The 21,189-nt window shown below is 46.5% G+C and overlaps 1 long non-coding RNA gene across 1 annotated transcript; it reads left to right on the plus strand.

Moving 5' to 3' along the window:
* Positions 1-15,052: 15,052 nt before the first annotated feature.
* LOC128056844 (uncharacterized) lies at positions 15,053-20,487 on the plus strand. The gene is made up of 3 exons (XR_008200180.1): positions 15,053-15,376; positions 17,124-17,219; positions 20,279-20,487. It is a non-coding gene; the product is annotated as an uncharacterized LOC128056844 (long non-coding RNA).
* Positions 20,488-21,189: the final 702 nt, after the last annotated feature.

Here is a 21,189-nt window from a genome sequence, read left to right on the forward strand (position 1 = left end):
AAATTAGAAAAATTGACCATACCAAACATTGTTGAGGACAATCAGCTAACCATCAGATTCATTACCCGGGAATGTAAGGTAGCGCACCCGCTTTGGTAAACAGGATGGTCCACCTTATCACACGAACCAATCGTGTCTGACTCTTTCGACTCCACTGCCTGCAGCCTGCAAGGCTCTCCTGTCCACGGAATTTTCCAGGCAAGAATACTGGAGTGCGTTGCCATTTCCTACCCCAGGGGATCTTCTCCAGCCGGGGATCAAACCCACATCTCCCACCAGCAGGTGGATTCTTTACCACTGTGCCACCTATCCAATAATCCCACTCCTACATAGTTACCCGAGAGAAAGAACATTTATCCACTAACATACTTGTATGTGAATGTTCACAGCACCTTTTCTTCATACATGTCCCAAACTAGAATCAGCCTAAATGCTCATCAGCTGGCAAATGGGTAAACAAACTGTGGAATTTCTATGTAGTGAACTTAGCAATAAAAAGAACAAAATATTGATACATACAATAGCATGAATTAATCCCCAAAGAATTATGCTAAATAAGAGAAGTAAAGCATAAAAGACCAGGTACTATGTGGTTCCTTTATGTGAAGTTCTACCAAATGCAAGATTATAGTGACAGAAAGTAGATGAGTGACTCTCTGAGTCTGTGGGGCTGGGGGAGGGGATTGATATAAAGAGACACCATGAAAATTTTAGGTTGATGAAAACACTTATCTTTATTGCAGCAGTGGTTATATGACTGCATACAATTTTCCAAACTGATGAAGTTTACACTTAAAATGAATACTAATGTGTATAAATTATACCCTAATAAGGCTGGTTTAAAAATCATGGGGGGAAAATAGAAAAATAATCAGAAGGACATTCAAAGAAGAAGGGACTGCAAGGAGACCTCTTGCTCTTCCTTAGAGTGGGAGGGGATCACTGGAACCTGAGTGATACTGTGTCCTGAGACAGAGAGCACAGTGCTTTTGGTAAGAAAGTGGTCTTAGAGTAATGCCTAAATTAAAGCTGTCAGCTGTGGCCATACCTCACCAATATAATTCTCCAGAAAAATGTTGACCTCGACAGAATTCTCCCCATTCAAAGGGGAAATAGTAAACAGAAAGGAATCATCAAGAAAACCGGTACAACAGAGAAGGGAGAAAAGATACATAAAAGTAAAAAGTTGATGACAAATGCGTATCAGAAAAAGAATTACTCCCGGAAACAGAGGAACATTTCAGTAAAATACTCTGTCCACGATCTCAAAGAAATTCATGAGAACATGAACACTTAAGAGGGAAATGGAAGACAGAGAAGAGATAAAAGATTGAAGAAGCAACATTAAGATAATGGAGAGAGAGAAAAAGTGAGCCAATGAAGATTAAAAAATAGAAATATAAGATAATACTGTTAGAAAGTATAAAATCTTATTGACAACACACAAAAACCGAGCATACTTTTGCAAGCAAAGTAAGATACATAGTAGACAAGCATGAGAAAAATTTACAAAATGAAATGAGAAGAACAAATATAAAAAACAGATCAAAGGACTCCAGCATGTATGTAACTGTTGCTCCATTAAAAGTGACAGAGTAAAAGGAAAAGGAAAAAGTCAAAAGTAAATGAAAACTGTCCAACTAAGGAAGACCTGAATGTGCAGTCTGAACAGGCACGTTTATGTTCCTGAAAGAACACATCCTGGTGAAGTAATTAGGTATTAAAGCTAAAGAATCACTTGGGCAACCAGGAAGAAAAAGCAACTCACTCAAAGGAGAAAATAATGTTAGCTGGCCTGAGGCTTATCTTCAGTGACATTCAGTAGCAAAAGAGAGTGGAGTTCTGTCTCGAGTTCTGAGGGAAGTATGACCCAACACATTTTCACTCAGCCAAATTGTCACTCAAGTCTACAGGCAGTAGTCATTCACAAACCTGAAAATATGCCAGGACTATTACATCTTGTACTTCTTGAAAAACTACCTAGGGTTGGAATCCAGTTAATCAATGGAGGAGTCTAAACAAAGAACCCAATGGAATTGAGAAACCATTATACTAGGTGGTGGGTGATGAATATTTCATAATATGTATAGAATTGTTATGTTTATATTTAATGTTTTAAATATAATGTTGAAAATGTAAAAACTTTTGCAAGCAACACTTAAATCTTGGGATTTCTTGTTGCTGCAAGGTAAACTAGCAAAAGCTAATGATACACCACTATTGGTCTAACAAACCAGAATTTATTTGAATGAGAGACTGAGGGGATTTTGGGGAAAGAATATGCCCTAATATTATAAAGGTCTTGGTTGGTTTTAAAGAGGCTAAGGGAGTATAAGACAGGGTGATGTGTATCACTGAGACATGTTCTTGGCCACATCCCATGAAGTTGCATCTTATCCCTGCGGGAAAGAGCTGCAGTGCGAGTACAAGCAAAATGTTTCACTAAAAATCTAAAAGGTATTGTGACCAGAGCAATGAGCTTTGAGATTTTCTCCCAGAGTGCAGCACAATGGCAGAAAAAAGAGTCTGTCTCTCCACCCCGATCCTCTGATGGCTTTGCATCTTGAGGGTACCAGAGCACTGGTGTCTGTGCCCACTGGCAAGTGCTGTGGATAGGAGTCATGTTCAGGGGTGGAGATTGGAGCCCAGTGGGAAGGGGATAGTACAGTGCTTGTGTAGGGTGTGTTAGACGCTGGGTGTGGGCTATACAGAAAATGAAAGTGGAAGTAGCTCAGCCGTGTCTGACTCCTTGCATCCCTACAGTCCAGTCCATGGATTTCTCCAGGCCAGAATACTGGAGTGGGTAGCCTTTCCCTTCTCCAGGAGATCTTCCCAACCCAGGGATTGAACCCAGGTCTCCCACATTGCAGGCAGATTCTTTACCAGCTGAGCCACAAGGGAAGCTCAAGAATACTGGAGTGGGTAGCCTATTCCTTCTCCAGTGCATCTTCTGACCCAGGAATCAAACTGGGGTCTCTTGCATTGCAGGTGGATTCTTTACCAACCGAGCTACCAGGGAAGTCAGAAGACATAGCAATGATGCAAGTAGCAGGATTGTTAACACTGAAACAATAAAGGGTATTTATAGACAGTATATGTAAATGTCCAGCAATGCAGTGACATTAAAGCAGTTAGATTTAGAAATCAAGTCACTTGGGACTTTATTTCTTTTCATCTCTCTGTTTTGGATGAGATTAGCTTCCTCCTTCAAGTGGGTCCTCTTGACTCTGCAAGTCGGCTAGGCTACCTCCAGTTCCTTGGTTGACACACGTAAGTAGGTGAGAAAACAAGATCACTGAACATAGCTCTAGAACTTCATTCTGATTGGACCATTTATCCAAGCTAATAATGTGAGAATGAGAGAAAAAGAATAACATTATGCAACTGGCTTAAACCAGCAGTTTTCAACCAAGGGCAATTTTGCCCCACAGAGGAAATTTGGCAGTCTGAAGGCACATCACAAGTGGTGTCTGTGTATGTGACTGGCATCTAGTGGATAAAGGCCAGAGATGCTGCCAAACACTCTACAATGCACAGGCCAGCCCCACTCCAAACAAAGAACTATCTGGCCCAAAATGCCAACAGTGCTGGGGTTGAGAAACCCTGGCCTGGACCAATCAGGATCCCCTTTAGAGTTGAGGTGGGGTCAGGACCTTCCAACTACCTGCGTGTTGCATGCAGGAAGGATGAAACTGATGTTGAGAAGGCAGCATGATTACCTGCCCCCCCATCCCCCGCAACAAGTTTTGATGGACCGCTAGATGGAAACTGGACTTGTGTGTAGCCATGGGTAAAGCATTCCTGGGGCCTCCCAGAAATACTTGGAATGGAGATTGTAAGGTGCCAAATTCTTGCATGACATGGACCAGAGAATTCAAGGTTATTATCAATAGGGTGACTTCATTTGTTCCCAGAGGCTAGTGAGGACTTGGCCAGCCCAGGTTACACAGTTGTAGGATTTTAGAGTAAGAGCTGGAGGCTTGGGTACAATTACCTGCTTGAGTTGGGGAGAGTAGTCTAGGGATGAGGTCTGAGGCAAAGGAGGAGCTGTAGAGGTGGGCAGCTTCAGAAAATGAGGGCTGGAGGCCTGGCCAGGGACGGCCATCTTTTCCCAAAGATGATAAGGATCCCTTGTGAAAGTGAAAGTCACTCAGTCGTGTCCGACTCTTTGTGACCCCATGGACTATACAGTTTATGGAATTCTCCAGGCCAGAATACTGGAGTGGGTAGCCTTTCCCTTCTCCAGGGGATCTTCCCAACCAAGGGACGGAACTCAAATCTCCCACATTGCAGGTGGATTCTTTAGTAGCTGAGCCACAAGGGAAGCCCAAGAATACTGGAGTGAGTAGCCCACCCCTTCTGCAGAGGATCTTCCTGACCCAGAATGGAATCAGGGTCTCCTGCATTGCAGGCGGATTCTTTACCAGCTGAGCTACCTGGAAAGCCCCAAGGATTCCTTGAGAGATGTTCAAAAGGGGAATGACAGGGATTTCCCTGCTGGCTCAGTGGTGAAGAATCCACCTGCCAATGCAGGAGACACAGGTTCAATTCCTGATGGGGGAAGGTCTCACATGGGGGTGAACAACTAAGCCTACCTGCCATAACTATTGAGCCTGTGCTCTGAAGCCTGAGAGCGGCATGCACCGAGCTCACGCTCTGCAACTACTGAAGCCAGTGTAGCCCAGAGCTGGGCTCCACAACAAGAGAAACCGCTACAACAAGAAGTCCTCACATCACACACAACTAGAGAGTGGCCCATGTTCTACACAATCAGAGCAAAGCCCACGCAGCAGCAAAGGCTCACTCAGTGCAGCCAGTTCAGCTCAGCTCAGTCGCTCAGGTGTGTCCGACTCTCTGTGACCCCATGAACCGCAGCACGCCAGGCCTCCCAGTCCACCACCAGCTCTCGGAGTCCATCCAAACTCATGTCCATTGAGTTGGCGATGCCATCCAGCCATCTCATCCTCTGTCGTCCCCTTCTCCTCCTGCCCTCAATCCCTCCCAGCATCAGGGTCTTTTCAAATGAGTAGTTCTTCACATCAGGTGGCCAAAGTATTGGAGTTTCAGCTTCAAAATCAGTCCTAAATGAACACCCACGACTGATTTCCTTTAGGACAGAGTGGTTGGATCTCCCTGAAGTCCAAGGGGCTCTCAAGAGTCTTCTCCAACACCACAGTTCACAAGCATCAAGCTTTCTTTATAGTCCAACTCTCACATCCATACATGACCGCTGGAAAAACCATAGCCTTGACTAGACAAAGGCTTTGTTGACAAAGTAATGTCTCTGCTTTTTAATAATGCTGTCTAGGTTGGTCATAACTTTCCTTCCAAGGAGTAAGCATCTTTTAATTTCATGGCTGCAATCATCATTTGCAGTGATTTTGGAGCCCAGAAAAATAAAGTCAGCCATTGTTTCCACTGTTTCCCCATCTATTTCCCATGAAGTGATGGGACCGGATGCCATGATCTTCGTTTTCTGAATGTTGAGCTTTAAGCCAACTTTTTCACTCTCCTCTTTCACTTTCATCAAGAGGCTTTTTAGTTCCTTTCACTTTCTGCCATAAGGGTGGTATCATCTGCATATCTGAGGTTATTGATATTTCTCCCCGCAATCTTGATTCCAGCTTGTGCTTCTTCCAGCCCAGCGTTTCTCATGATGTACTCTGCATAGAAGTTAAATAAGCAGGGTGACAATATACAGCCTTGACGTACTCCTTTTCCTATTTGGAACCAGTCTATTGTTCCATGTCCAGTTCTAGCTATTGCTTCCTAACATGCATATAGGTTTCTCAAGAGGCAGGTCAGGTGGTCTGGTATTCCCATCTCTCTCAGAATTTTCCACAGTTTATTGTGATCCACACAGTCAAAGGCTTTGGCATAGTCAATAAAGCAGAAATAGATATTTTTCTGGAACTCTCTTGCTTTTTCCATGATCCAGCAGATGTTGGCAATTTGGTCTCTGGTTCCTCTGCCTTTTCTAAAACCAGCTTGAATGTCAGGAAGTTCATGCTTCATGTATTGCTGAAGCCTGGCTTGGGGAATTTTGAGCATTAGTTTACTAGCCTGTGAGATGAGTCGAATTGTGTGGTAGTTTGGGCATTCTTTGGCATTGCCTTTCTTTTAGGATTGGAATGAAAACTGACCTTTTCCAGTCCTGTGGCCACTGCTGAGTTTTCCAAATTTGCTGGCATATTGAGTGCAGCACTTTCACAGCATCACCTTTTAGGATTTGAAATAGCTCAACTGGAATTCCATCACCTTCACTAGAATAATAATAAATAAGTAAAATTTTTGAAAAGGGGAATGACAGCATCAGTTTGCCTTTTGTAATCATCACACCTTGTGTTGAGGAAGAATTAGGTCGAGGACACAAGGTGGACAGGATGATCTCCAGTTAGGAGACTACAGCAGCATCCGGGGTGGGGCCAGATGACGCATGGGATCAAGAAGGAGGTGGAGAGGAGGACATGGGTTTGAGAGCTACTAGGTGGAGGGTGTTATAGGATTTGGAGATGGGTTGAATGAGGGATGTAAGGAAAGAGTCAAGAATATCTCCCACACTTCTAACCAAAACTGCTGGTTGGGTGATGGAACCAACCGACGGAGACGGAGTACAGAGAAAGCCCTGGTGTGTTGCTATGGGGAGGAGACGGTAGGTTGGGTTTGGAATCTGCTGGGTTTGAGGGCCTTTTAGGATTTGGGTATGGAGCTCAGGAGGGTCATCATCTAATCAATGGAACTGAATTGGTGGGAGGGGAATTGCGTGTAAAGGGAAAAGAAAGCAACTCAGGAGAGAAAGTTGGGGAAGCCGAACTTCTAAGGACAGGCTAAAGAGAGCCTGAAAGAGGGCTAGGAGGAAAATCAGAGAGGGAAAGACACTTGGGAGAAACAGGTAGTTGCCAAGAATCAGACACTATCAGGAAATCATGTATAATAAGGCTTGAAAGCGGCTGTTGAATTTAGCACCAGGAGGCCTCTGGCGACCTTGGAAACCAGTTTTCTTGAAGCGATAGAGGTGGAAGTCAGGTTGCAAAACATTGGGGAGAGGATGGGAGGTGAGGAGATAGGGTGAATCCAAACCCCTCTAAGGAGAAGCTTGACTGGGAAGAGAGCCAAAGGAGATGATGGCGGGAGGAAGGGAAAGTCAGACAGATAGAAAACTCAGAAACACCTGAAAGCTGCTTCCATTAAATCTAAAAACCAAATAATTGTAAAAACATTCACAGTGAGCTAAATTGCATTAATAAATGACTTCCTTTGAAGGAAGTGAGCATTAATACAGACTTTAAAAAAATCAATGCTTGTAAGCCAATAATTTTAGCTTTTGTTATGTAATCTAATATTTTCTTATTATTAATATAAAAGTAGTACCGAGAGTAGTTCTCGTGGGTTCCCTATCTTGCTGCTCTCCACTTGATCTCCCCTTTCCAATAAAGTCTCTTGCTTTGTCAGTAAAGAAAAAAGAAAGCAATATGTGTTACTTAAAACTCTAGTTTTAATTTATATCATTTATATTAAGAATAATTTATGGATTATTACATACTTATAGATTTAGTATATATTAAATTATTTTATAATTTATGTAATTGTTTCTCTCTTGGTTATTTTCATTTATTTGGATGGTCAGAACTTTCATGGTGAGGGAGAGAGTTAGCGGAGGGCAGGAGAAAATGAAGTGCCCTGTTCCAAGTTCATGATCCCCCTAGGAGATTGAAGCCTCCTTTTGCCAGCTCAGGAAACCCTTTAATTTCTCACATATTTGAGGAAGCGAAAACTAAAGTCGAGGGATGAGCAAGCTCTTGCCAGTGGAAGTCACCATCCTTCTCCAGTGCCCAAGGCTTCCCACCTTCCGAGTGAGATCATTTTCCGGAAATTTAAACGTGCATTGTCAATTCACTGAAAGCCTATAGTACACAGTCATTTCCTCACATGAGGCAGAGGAGTTTGGACTTGATCTTACCTGTGAGTGAGAAGTTGGCTCCTATGCTAACCACCTCCTGGTGTAAGCAGGCCTCCTCCTGCTGCCTCTGGACTGAATCTTCCCTCCTTTTAGGTGAACCATCCAGAACAAATGCAAATGTTCAATTCCATCACTGCCTTTTTGAACTGATGACTCACATGATACCCAAACATCACCTCAGGATAATCAATCAATGTGCTGATATCCTGTAAGTGGCAGTCAGGACTGCAGACCCAGAGACAGCCGTGAGATTGCACAACTCTAAGTCATCACGGAAGCTGAGAGGGGATCAGGAAGCCTGGCCCAATGCCATCGTGAACTTAAAAACTGGAGAGAAGATGGGTTATGGCAGAAGGTCTTGTGGATAGGTGAAAAAAGAAAGTGGACAGGAACTGCCTCCTGGCTCAGCAGTGCCAGGAACTCCTTTGGCTCTGCTCAAAAACACCCGTGAAATTCCTTCATGTTCATTTCTGAAGGATTATGAATTAAAAGGAAGGGGCAGGCATGTCCATTTTACCTGGAGTTTTTCAGGTCACCCCTGTAGGGTCAAATGGTGGCCCAGGGGCTGGGATGACCTAGCCCTTCTCTGACCCGCCTCTTTCCTTCTCTTACAGCTGAGGCCAGGTGGATGGATGTCCAACTATATTTACATTTAATTAGGAATAATTCCCTGGGAAATGTAAGGAGCTCAGTATGGATTTGGTTAAGTCAGCACAATTACCTCTTGTTTTCAACTTGTTCTGATCGAAAGACTCAGATTCAGAGATTAGGGACGTCCTTGAACTCAATCTAATATAAGGTTTCTCTTGTCCCTGAGACCTTTCAGGAACTCTGGTCCATCCACATGTTGGGTCTGTGGGTCTGTGTCTGGTCCTTACCAGTTTGCTGCATCCCCTCTTTCCAGAGAAATGTACACAGTCCGTCCACCAGGACTGCCAGCAACGTCTGTGACTTGGTCCTCTCCTGGGCCCTCTTCTTGCCAGGCCTCTCCAAGGCTGGCCCAGCCTTGGCAGTATCTGCTGCCAGTCTACGCTCTTTCCGCTGGCCCAAGCGCACTTCCTGCCCCCATGACCGCTGATGTGTCCCGAGCAAACGGCTGTTCCAAAGTCATGTCTGGTTTCTGATCCCAGCGTTTCTACAGCCTGCTCCTGTTCTCACAGGTTGGAGCCAGACGCACTAGTCTGTGGGACTCCAAGTGCCTGCCATTCCCACTGCCTCCTTATGAGGAGAGGGGCCTTGGGCAGCTGCTTGCAAGTGAATACTGGCTGCTATAGTCTGGGACCTTGCTCCTCTCTGGCCACGTGAATTGGCCCAGGACTTAGGACTTGAGCCCAAAGAAGCCATTTATTGGCTGGGCATGGGGAGACTAGCATCCCATGAACTAGCCTGGTGGTTAAGATTTTGCTTACAGGACAGTTGCATATTAGACAGTGACCAGCAGGCTCAATCAGATCTCTTTTGGGGATTTTGAAAGAGAGATAACTCATATAAGTCAGGCAGTGAAAAGGAGAAAAAAAGGCAAAGGAAGTGCAAGAGAGCTGCTTACTGCCGAGGTGGGGAAGATACCTTCTGCAGCCATGTTGAGCCTTCCTGGGTACCAGATAGCAATCTGTTCCTCCACCTGGGAGCCAGACATGACTGAGACCCCGTCGGGGCAGGTTTTCTTCTCTTTTCCATCTCCCAAGGTTACCCTGAGCCAAGCTTTATTCTCACCCAGCGTCTTCAGGAATGAATGCCCACACCCAGAGGGTAATTGAGGAAATGACTGTGGTTACATGGAGGGAGTTTTCAGCAGAATGTCCTGGCTTGTTATTGATTCTAGTAGCTAAAGAGATGAGACGCAGATGACACGCTTGTCAAATGAAGGTGTGACCCAGGACTGAGCGGGACAGCGAATGGGTATCAGGGTCAAAGGTCAAAGAGGCTTAGTGTCAGGCTGGAGAGATGAGCCAAATGCAATGTGATGACACTCAAAGGACAAATAGGAACTTCTTCCCCCACCCACATGGTAGCAGTACAGATCTTTAAAAATACTTGGCGTGTCTCACTGGCTGCGGGAAAAATAGCCCACAGAGTGAAGGAGTTGCTCCGAAGGGAGACCAAAGTGTTTGAATCCTATAATAATGAGAGTATGGTCTCTGGTTCAACCTCCACCTGGTACAAAATGCCATGAGCCCTATGGGTTATTCTAGTAGTGAGTGGAGCTTTCTATCGGAGGGATAAAGGGGCTGACGGTGCCCAGGGCATCATCCTAATCTTTCCTTCCTAATCCTTCCTTCCTTCTTTCCTTCTTAAGCCTTACTTTCTAAACCTTCTTCCTTCCCTTCCTTTCTTCATCCCTTCCTTCCTTCTCTCCTTCCTTTTTCCCTTTATCAAACATTGAGTAAACACCTCTGATCTGGCACTATGATAGGTATTTGGTCTCACAGGAGAACAAAGAGGTCAAATAAATTTTACAGAGACGTTTGTGTCTGGAGAAATGCGTAGAAGTTTCGTTTAGTCAAGCAGATTTAGGAGGAGGTTGGGGGCAGGGGAAGGTCATCTCAGTTGAGTGGTGAGAAGTTTAAACTGGCTGGAGTTTTGGGGAATGGAGGAGGAGAAGTTATGATCCCATAGTGAAAGACAGTACATATGGTGTGCCAAGGACTGTGGTCTTTATCCTGAGGTTGATTACTAAGAGTTTTTGAGCAGGGACAATACAACCAAATCTGAGATTATAGAGATCTCTTTGGTGGCAGGACAGAGGATGGTCCAGAGAGGACACAGCTTAAGGGCAGTGATCCAGTTAGCCAGCATGGCAGTCTTCCTTCTCTTGCAGGCAAAACCACTCCCTGGTAAAGGACTGAAAAGTCAGACGCTGGCTTTCCCTGCCTCCTTTGCAGCTAGATAGGAACATATGGCCTGGATTGGCCAGTGGGACCAGGGAATCCTCCTGGGGACAGAGTTTTCTGGGGAAAAACTTTTTTCCCTGATAAAATGAGAAAAATGAGGCGAAAAATGTCTTCTTTGCCTTTAGACTTTGCCTTGTGCAACTGTGATGTCAGATCCTGTAGCCATTGTCTCACACACTCAGGGGAAAGCCACGGGAATCAAGGTGCATCTGATCTCAATCCCTGATACCTGGGTGGCTGGGTTAGCCAGTCCTGCTTGCCTGCCTCTTGGCTACCTCTTGTGGAATAAGGGAGGCTAAAATTTATTGAGTGCTATCTCCAGAAATATGCATGTATTGCTTCTTTAATTCCTGATAACCTCATAGGGAAATTTACATATGTGTACTATCACCTATATATTTAACACATGTAGGTTATTATCTATACCTTACAGATGAGGAACTGGATACAAAGGACCAGAGTGACCTGGACACAGAGAATGCAACAACTAATAATGAAAGAACCAGTATTCAACATTTCACTTGGTTAAGCCCCTGATACCCAGGCATTTTGTAATTGACAAGCAGAGGCTTGCTGACTGGTGGTGGAGGCTACTGCTGTGGTCTAGGGAAGAGAGGGTCAGGTGAGGCAGGACACTGGCCCCAGCATGGTAAGAAAAGATGGATGAGAGAGGTGTTTGAGGGGCAGATGATCAGCCTTGGTGCCCTACTGGGTGTGGGAAGTAAGGGAGGGGAAGGAGTAAAGAAACTTCCTGACTGCCTGGTGAGGTTGTAGGGAGTGACAGGCAAGGAGGGGGGTTCTCTGGTTTGGAACAGTTGAGTGGGGTGTCCCCCTGGAGTTGTCAGGTAGCACTGGGGGTCCAGCAGGCCCTTGAAAATTCTCCTGTAGGAGGAGGGATGGAGCTCTAGGCTGCAAGCTGTTGACACAGACAGGGAGCTATGCTAGGTGGCTTGAAGTTACGCAGAATTGGAGGTTTGGAGGTGGGGTGGTTCCTTGGGATGAACCTTCTTCTCACCTTCTCCCCCACTGTGCACTCTCTCCCCTCTCCTCCTCCTGCCCCTGTCCATGAGGGCTGCAAGGGCTTGCGGGAGCCAGCAGCCCCACAGTGGTGCTGGGAGTGTAGCCTGGGCAAAGGGCAACTTCCTCCAGGCAGCCTTCCTGGGTCGATGGGGAGCTGGTGGGCTCCTGCACAGCTTCAGCTTGCCCAGTGGCCTCACTGCCCAGTGCGTGGCCTGACTGCTTCCAGTCATTACTTTCAGGGATCCTTGCTCTTCCCTTGGCATTTCTGAAGCAGATAGATGTCTGTCTGTGAAGATGGCTTTCTCTCCCAAGACTGGATCTTCCTTTCTCCCCAAGGCACATTCTGGGAGGGAGGTGGACTTGGAGGATGGCTGTCTGGGCAACCTCACAGGGGTTTACTGGGACTTCAGAAAAGAGTTCTCATGAGGAGATATTCGGGAGACCGAAGGGAGGTGAGAAGTACTTCCAGGGCTATGGAGGTCATGAGTCCCACCTTCTGCCTCCGAAGCCTGGGACTTGGCTGAGTTCCAAGGCTCCACAGCTCTCCTGGCTTGGGGGAGCCCTTGGTGCTCCAGCCCCACCAGGCACCTGTCTGGAGGAGGTCATCACGGGGTCAGCCCTGCTGGGTGGGGCACGACATATCACCCAGTTCTGGGGCTATCAGCCCTTCCTGCCTCTCAGTCCACATCCACTTAACAAGGGAGAACAAGGTCCTTGGGGCCACTTTCTTCTGTGGGCAGCAGCACCTAGTGCAGAATAAATCCTGGTCCCTGATGAGCTCTGGAGCCAGATCACTTGGGTTCCTGAGTTTAAATCCTAGCTGTGCAGGTGCCAACAGAGCAACTTAAACCTCTCTGAGCTTCAGTTTCCATTTGTGAAATGGGGTTGATATTGTACCCAATCTACGTTAATGTAAGGATTTAAGTGAGATGATCCACAAGCCAGGTGCTATGGTGTTCTGTCTCTTGGTGCCCTTGTTGGGGCATGCAGCCCTGTCCCCTGCATGTTCAGGGCACCCCCATGCTGGGGAGCAGACAGACAGGAGACAGCTCTGTCTGAGGAGGACTGTGCGTGTGTCCAAGAAGAGCTGATCCGTGAAGCGGAGCCTCGAATTCCCTACACTCATCTGCTGGATCCCAAATGGAAACAAATCCAAAACCTCTCTATAAACAAAGACGGCATCTTAAAAAGAGAACAAACCAGTGAGCCAGTCTGAACTGGAACTGAACCTCTGGGTTTTCTATCTAAATAGAAAACTCCTCTCCCCCCAGTGCCCAGACCTGACTGTCCTCCAGGCCTGGATGCCGGTGGCTGGAGCACCTCCTCCCACAGTCCAGCCACGTGCCGGGAACTCTCTGGCTGTGGGAAATTCTTCCAGCAGCTTCTCTTCCAGGGCCAGCCGGCTAGGAAGGGAGATGATGTGGCCCTTGCCCCTTGAGGGACTGAGGTTAGTGGACCCGTTCCCCCACTAAGGCGCCCTCCCAGCTCAGTTTTCCACTCTTCTGGCTCCCTTCCCTATATAACTCTGATTGCGTTCCTGTCCCTGTGTGGCTCCCCATCTTCAAGAGAAGAAAATCAGGGTCCTTAGCTAGTATTCAAGACTCTTTACAGTCTTTCTAATTTTCAGTTAAGATTCCTGCTCCCCCATATGCTGCCCAGCATGCATCCTCCTCTGGACTGTCAAACACTCTGAACACTCCAAAGGGGCAGCAGGCCCCTGCAGTCACTGCTCCCAAATCTGGCTGTCTTATGTCCAGACTCATTATGTCGTATGTCCAGGCCTCAGCTCATTGTTCTCTAAGTGCAGTCTTCTCTGACACACCCCACCCCGGCCCCCCACATGGGACTCTCCTGGAAGACATGGTACCAAGGCAGACTGCAGGGTCCCTGAGGCCCATACATTCAGAGTCTCGGAGTCACCTCTTAAGCCAGCTGCCCTGGTGGTGTTTCCGGCTCTTGCAGACCTTTGAAGAGCCCTGTGGACAATGACGAAGACTGAAGGCTGGCGCGGGGCTGTTTCTCTTGGCTCTAGCTCTCAAAGCCCAGCGCAAACTCAAGGAAAATCTCAAACTCAAGAACTCAAGGAAAATCGTGTTCCACAGGGGACCTGAGCTTCCAGGGGTTGGTTCTGCCTGTGGGTGGGAACATTCATGTCAGCAGTGACTGAGGATGGCCTTAAATAGCAGGGACCCTCAAAACACCAGTTTCCTTTAAGGGAAGGGAGAAGATGGACAAGAGGTCTTCCAGGCCAGGATCCGTGCAGGGAGCCACCACCTATGGATGTCCCCAACCCAAAGGGTAAAGGACACAGTCCTCATCCTGGGGCTGCAAGCTGGAGAACACACCCATGAATCAGTTTTTTCTGAGAAGGTGACACATGTGGGGTCTCAGGAGGGAGGGACCAGCTACCAGTGATTCCGGAGTGGCTCCTGATGGTGGTTGATTCCTCCTCCAAGCCAACCGTGATTTCCTGTGAACAGGTGTAATGGCACACGCCCACTGCACCCTGCGCACTGCTAGAGGGAGGCTGCAGCCAGGTAGGTGCAAGGTGGTCTCCAAATGCTTTGGGCCCGAGGTGGTGCTGGCCTTCTGTCCTCCAACCAGTTTCTGCCATCCAGTAGCCCAGGCTCCATGGGCCGTCACTCCCCACAACCCCTCTCCCCTGAGGCCTGGCTCACTCTGATCCTTGTCAGCACTCCATCAGGGCCAGAACCACCGTGGTTACCGGCAGCACTCAGAGCAGCAGAAGCAGAACAATGCATGACTCAGAGTTCCACACTTCTGTTGTGGGTTCTAATTTTAGGCCATTGTTCCATTCCTCTCTTTGCCTTTCCCAGAATTCTAACGGGTGGGGGCAGACTGGCTTGCCAAGATGGAGCCCACGACTGGGATGGGGTGCAGGGCTGAGGTGGGACTGAGGCGTTGCTCTGGGGGCTGGGTGGAGAGCAGACGGTGAAGAAGGGTGACCCTTGGGGAAAAGGGACTCTGCCATCCTCCAGAGAGCAGCTCGATGGTGGGGAGACTGGTGGCTCTGATCCTTGTAACCTCTCTGTGATTACTCAGCAATGCCATTTGAGCTACAGGGAGGGAGATCTGGAAACCTCATAGCTCTGAGTCACTTGGGTTCACAGGCCAGTGAAAAGCCCCACGAATCTCAGGACGACAGCAGGCTCGGGCACTGGTGGGTGAGCATGGGTGTGCCTGTGGTTCATGCGCTCTGTGGCTGCAGGGCAGCTGAAGAACAGCTCCATGGCCCCTCATTTTCCTCACCCCATCCACAGAGGGACCAGCAACGGCCCTGCTCACCAGTGGTCCAGGCATGAGGTGGATACTGGGGGTGGGTCTGCACTGCCGGGAAGCCATCTGGGCACTGCTTCCTTCCTGGGCTCTGAGCATCAGTGTTCATGATGAAGAGAGGCAGAGAGCTGGTTTGGAGTCAGACTGTCTGGTGCTCCTGTGTTTTTGGAAAGTTTTTCAGAGCCTGCATTCCCCTGAGCAGAATGTGGTATGTGATTCATAGCTCCTTGCAGTCCGATATGTGTGTGTGTGCGCGTGCATGCGTGTGTGTCCAAGTGCTTGCACATGCATGCCAGCACAGTAAGCTCCCTCCCTGAATTGTGAATAATCATGGTCCTTCCTGGAAACCATCTTTGAGCTGGGATGTGAACCTCCTCATCTCAACTCACCTCTCCTTTCTACCCCTCACCTTCTTTGAGGTGATTACTTAGGTGTAACCTGGTAGAAAGAATAGGGCTGGGTATCCAAGAGGCCTTGTATCCAGCTCCACCCATGGACTGGGTGTGTGGCCCTGGGCAGTTTCTTGTTCACCCTGCATTGGTTCTCCTGGAATCGGGAACCTTGCATCCCCTTCTTTCCTCCTCAGAGAGCTTGGAAGGGTGGAAGGGCTCTGAGAAGAGCTGGGCACCCCACTATGTGTGGCTCTTTGCTCTGGGAGGGTTTCCCTGGCAAATAAGGGTGGTCCTTCTCTTCCCTTGCTGACTCAGGCAGGGGACACAGCAGACTGGATGCCTAGAACCCCACAAGGGCTCAGGAAGCTGGCACTGCTCTCTGCCTTCCTTCTGCTTTCTTCCTCTGAGCTCTCTGCTCCTTTACCCCTGGTTCAGGGAGGCTCTTTTGGCCCACGTGCATTCTGGACTCCTCCACCAGCTGTGCCCCCTTTTCATCAACTTCGGGGATCATTTTCTCCCAATTCAGTGCCCTTTCCCTTAGGGTGCTTTCCTCCCCTCAAGATCAGAAACATTTCACTCTGTCTCTTCCCCTGCAAACCCCCTGTGCCCGCCAATGTCAATACAAATGTCTCCATTCACTCCAGTCCACGAATGTCTTTTGCTCTTGTCCTGTTCCTGAGTGGTCTGCCTCAGCTAGCTACTGCTGTGTAACAAACAACGAAAGCAACCGCTCTTTTGTTATACATCACAATTGTGTGGGTTGGGAAATTTTGGATGGGGCTCAGTTGGACAGTCCTTTCAGTGTTTCCCATGATGTTGATTAAAATCTCTTAACAGTCCTTAGCTGATGAGATGGTCAGTCTGGAGGGTCTAAAATGCTTCATTCAGACATCTGGTACTCCCTGCTGACTTGTCCCAGAGTGAGTGTTCCGAGAGACTTGGATGGGAGCTGCCAGGCTAAGATCAGCTGGGGTTGTCACCTGGAGCGCTTACAGCTGATCTCTCCAGCCTGGTGGTCTCAAGGGTGACAGCCTCAGCTGAGCCAGCCCACAGTCAAGAGGAGGGGTTAGATTCCACTCTCAATGCAGGGACTAGCAGAGACTTTCAAGTCACCTTTCATTGACCAGTACACCTTTCAGGACTTGCTCTGAAGCCTCTCACTTTGCCCTTGCAGATGAGGCATTGCTCTGTGACTCTTTCCTAGGTCCTTGATAGTCTTGGTTTTCCCAGCTGGGCTGTGTGCTCTTTCAGGGAGGGAGGAAGAGGAGGTGCTGGCCAGGTGCTGCAGGCAGAGGCTATGCCCAGCAGATGTTTAACAAAGACAGCAGGAGAGGCTCTCAGGAGCTGGAAGATGAGTTGTATATGTTAAGCATCATGTCAATGGCATGTATTATCCATAAGCTGTCCTCCAAACACCAGGAACAATCATGGGACCATGAAATCCTAGCTCAGTGGCCTTGTTAGGGAGCAGGTATTTGGGCCCCCAGGCAGATGAGACAACAACCACCCGGTCAAAGTGGGCAGGGTGAGGGCTGTTTTGACGATGGCAGTTCTCATTCACAGGCTCTTGGCTCCTGCAGATTTGAAGTTGGCTGCCTCAAGTCAGATAGAAGCTTGCGAATTCCACCTGCTTCAGCAGAATGAAACATCAGTGCACAGGTGCTGGAACAACAGTGCTATTCAACAACAGCCTGATTAGCCTATCGTTGGTCTCTCTCAACAATTTACCTATTGTCAGTTACCATTTGGTTATCCACTTTCACTTTTTGATGTTTTGTGACTGTTTACTCTTCTTTTCTATTTGTCTTTGTGGGTTTATACCTAAAACATGATTCACTTTTGTTTTAGTGAGACTTCCAGTTCAGTTCAGTTCAGTTCAGTTGCTCAGTCGTGTCCCACTCTTTACTACCCCATGGACTGCAGCACACTAGGCTTCCCTGTCCATCACCAACTCCCAGAGCCTACTCAGACTAATGTCCATTGAGTTGGTGATGCCATCCAACCGTCTCATCCTCTGTTGTCCCCTTTTCCTCCTGCCTTCAATCTTTCTCAGCATCAGGGTCTTTTCCAATGAGTCAGCTCTTCGCATCAGGCAGCCATAGTATTGGAGTTTCAGCTTCAGCATCAGTCCTTCCAATGAATATTCAGGACTGATCTCCTTTAGGATGGACTGGATGGATCTCCTTGCTGTTCAAGGGACTCTCAAGAGTCTTCTCCAACACCATAGTTCAAAAGCATCAATCCTTCTGCGCTCAGCTTTCTTTATAGTCCAACTCTCTCATCCATACATGACCACTGGAAAAACCATAGCTTTGACTAGATGAACCTTTGTTGCCAAAGTAATGTCTCTGCTTTTGAACATGCTATCTAGGTTGGTCTTAACTTTTCTCCCAAGGAGTTAGCATCTTTTAATTTCATGGCTGCAGTCACCATCTGCCGTGATTTTGAAGCCCCCAAAATAAAATCTGTCAGAAGTGATGGGACCAGATGCCATGATCTTCGTTTTCTGAATGTTGAGTTTTAAGCCAACTTTTTCACTCTCCTCTTTCACTTTCATCAAGAGGCTCTTTAGTTCTTCTTTGCTTTCTCCCATGAGTGTTGTGTCATCTGCATATCTGAGGTTATTGACATTTCTCTTGTTACTCTTGATTCCAGCCTCTGCTCATCCAGCCCAGCGTTTCTCATGATGTACTCTGCACAGAAGTTAAATAAGCAGGGTGACAATATACGGCCTTGACGTACTCCTTTTCCTATTTGGAACCAGTCTGTTGTTCCATGTCCAGTTCTAGCTATTGCTTCCTGACCTGCATACAGATTTCTCAAGAGGCAGGTCAGGTGGTCTGGTATTCCCATCTCTTTCAGAATTTTCCACATTTTATTGTGATCCACACAGTCAAAGGCTTTGGCATAGTCAATAAAGCAGAAATAGATGTTTTTCTGGAACTCTCTAGCTTTTTCAAGGATCCAGTGGATGTTGGCAATTTGATCTCTGGTTCCTCTGTCTTTTCTAAATCCAGCTTGAACATCTGGAAGTTCATGGTTCATGTACTGTTGAAGCCTGGCTTGGAGAATTTTGAGCATTACTTTACCAGCGTGTGAGATGAGTGCAATTGTGCGGTAGTTTGAGCATTCTTTGGCATTGGCTTTCTTTGGGACTGGAATGAAAACTGACCTTTTCCAGGCCTGTGGCCACTGCTGAGTTTTCCACATTTGCTGGCATATTGAGTGCAGCACTTTCACAGCATCATCTTTTAGATGAGACTTCCAGAGAGGGTGGCTAAGTCTGCTGTGTTTAACTGGAAGTTCCAGGGCGCATTATTTAGTCATTTTATATGGTGCTAGTGGTAAAGAACCTGCCTGCCAGTGTAGAAAATGTAAGAGATGTAGGTTTTATCCCTGGGTTGGGAAGATCCCCTGGAGGAGGGCATGGTAACTCATGCCAGTATTCTTGCCTGGAGAATCCCATGGACAAAAGAGCCTGATGGGCTACAGTCCATGGGGTAACAGAGAGTTGGACATGACTAAGCAACTTCGCATGCAGGCATAATGAAGAAACTTAAGCTCACAAAGGGTAAAGACCACAAAAACAGTGAAAGAACTTGAACCCAGATCTGGTTCTAAATCTGGGGCTGTTTCTTGACCCACCCTGCAGTCATTCCTCTAATGATCATCTCTCATAAGACAGTTTTGTGCAACATGTTTTGCTAAAGGTTCAAGAGGGTAATCATGGAAGGAGAGCTACATCACAGGGTATACAGCTCAACATTGAGCATTAGATATTTTAATACTCAGTTCTTCCCACAACTGAGGATTTATTTCTAACTACTTTTTCTCCTTTGGCTCCCTAACTGCTGTCTTCTTTCTTCTATTTCTCTCTGTATTTCAGGTGGCCCCATTATCCCTTTCTCAAGCTACCCATGAAAACTCAAAATCTCTCTCACAGTTTTCTGCACAATTGAGCTACTACTTCTGTTTCCTCTCCATGCCATGGAAATAGTAGGGAGATAGGGAATGGGGAAGAATAGATTTTGACTAACCAAAAATCTCATTGTATTAGTTAAGGTAAAAGGGTAAACTTCTGGAAAAAAAGAAATCCAAATTTATAGAACTGAAAACAATTTATTTCTCTTGTGTAAGGGTGTTTTGTGGAGGTCTATGTGCACCCCATCCAATCTTTCAGGGAACCAGGCTGATGGCAGCTCTGCCAACTTGAGTATTGACTTCCAAGGGTACTCTAGTACTTGACATCTCAGTAAGCTCAAGGTCTGTGGAGAAATGAATGAGCAGGGCTCTCACCTACTCTATCCTCTTGGGCAACTGGAAGCCACTCTTAACAAAAATCTAGCAGAATAAAAGCAAAGAAAATAATCTTTTTGACCAGAATAAAACAATTTGAATAGGATCAAATACCTAAATTATTGCTTATTATTACAAGTCCTAGTCCTGAACAAATATGTACATCCTCTCTATAAGCAAACAAAAATCACCAGATACGTGAACAAATTCAGCAGCTCCCAGCAAGGGATTCACTGAAAAAATAACACAATCTGAAACAAATTTAATCCTTTAAACCCTAACTTAAAAAAGAAATAATCTATATTTATATTTCCAGGGAGATGGAGTCTGAAATTAGTTTCCAACATTAGTTGAATCTCTCTTTATCTTTTATTTTTTTCTCTGTCTTTACTTGGTAATCAATACATTTTCTTTTTTGGCAGGATCCATGTGCTCCTGATTGCATCTTCTGTCATTGTTCAGCTCTGCAGTTACTTTGGAATGGCTTCTTTCTCACGTAGCCTGTTTGCATGGTGGCCCAAAAGGCCATTAGCAGCTCTGAGACTTTGCTTTTATAATATTAGCTTGATGCAAAAGTAATTGCAGTCTTTGCACTGTTGAAACTTGCCATTTGATATTGGAACACATTCTGAATAAATGTGGTTATGTTATACATCATTTTAATGCTCATTTCTCACTTTATTTTGCTTTTGCTAATGACTTATTACTTGATGTGTATATTGTATTTTGAACTGTGGTGTTGGAGAAGACTCTTGAGAGTCTTCAAGGAGACTTCAAGGAGATCCAACCAGTCCATCCTAAAGGAGATCAGTCCTGGATGTTCATTGGAAGGACTGATGTTGAAGCTGAAACTCCAATACTTTGGCCACCTGATGCGAAGAGCTGACTCATTGGAAAAGACTCTGATGCTGGGAAAGATTGAAGACAGGAGGAGAAGGGGACAACAGAGGATGAGACGGTTGGATTTAAACAAATTTAAGCAATTTTCTTATTTAAGTTCAAAATGGGTTGTAAAGTGGCAGAGAAAGTTCACAACATTAACGATACATTTGGCCCAGGAACTTCTAACGAATGTACAGTTCAGTGGTGGTTTAAGAAGTTTTGCAAAGGAGACAAGAACCTTGAAGATGAGTAGTGTAGTGGCCAGCTGTCAGAAGCTGACAGTGACAATTGAAAGCTATCACAGAAGCAGATCAGTCCTCTTACAACCACATGAGAAGTTGCCGAAGAACTCAGTGTCGACCATTCTATGGTCCTTCGGCCTTTGAAACAAACTGGAAAGGTGAAAAAGCTCAGTAAGTGGGTGCCTCATGAGCTAACTACAAATCAAAAA

The sequence above is a fragment of the Budorcas taxicolor genome, chromosome 11 (genome assembly GCF_023091745.1).
Source record: "Budorcas taxicolor isolate Tak-1 chromosome 11, Takin1.1, whole genome shotgun sequence".
NCBI lineage: Eukaryota > Metazoa > Chordata > Mammalia > Artiodactyla > Bovidae > Budorcas > Budorcas taxicolor.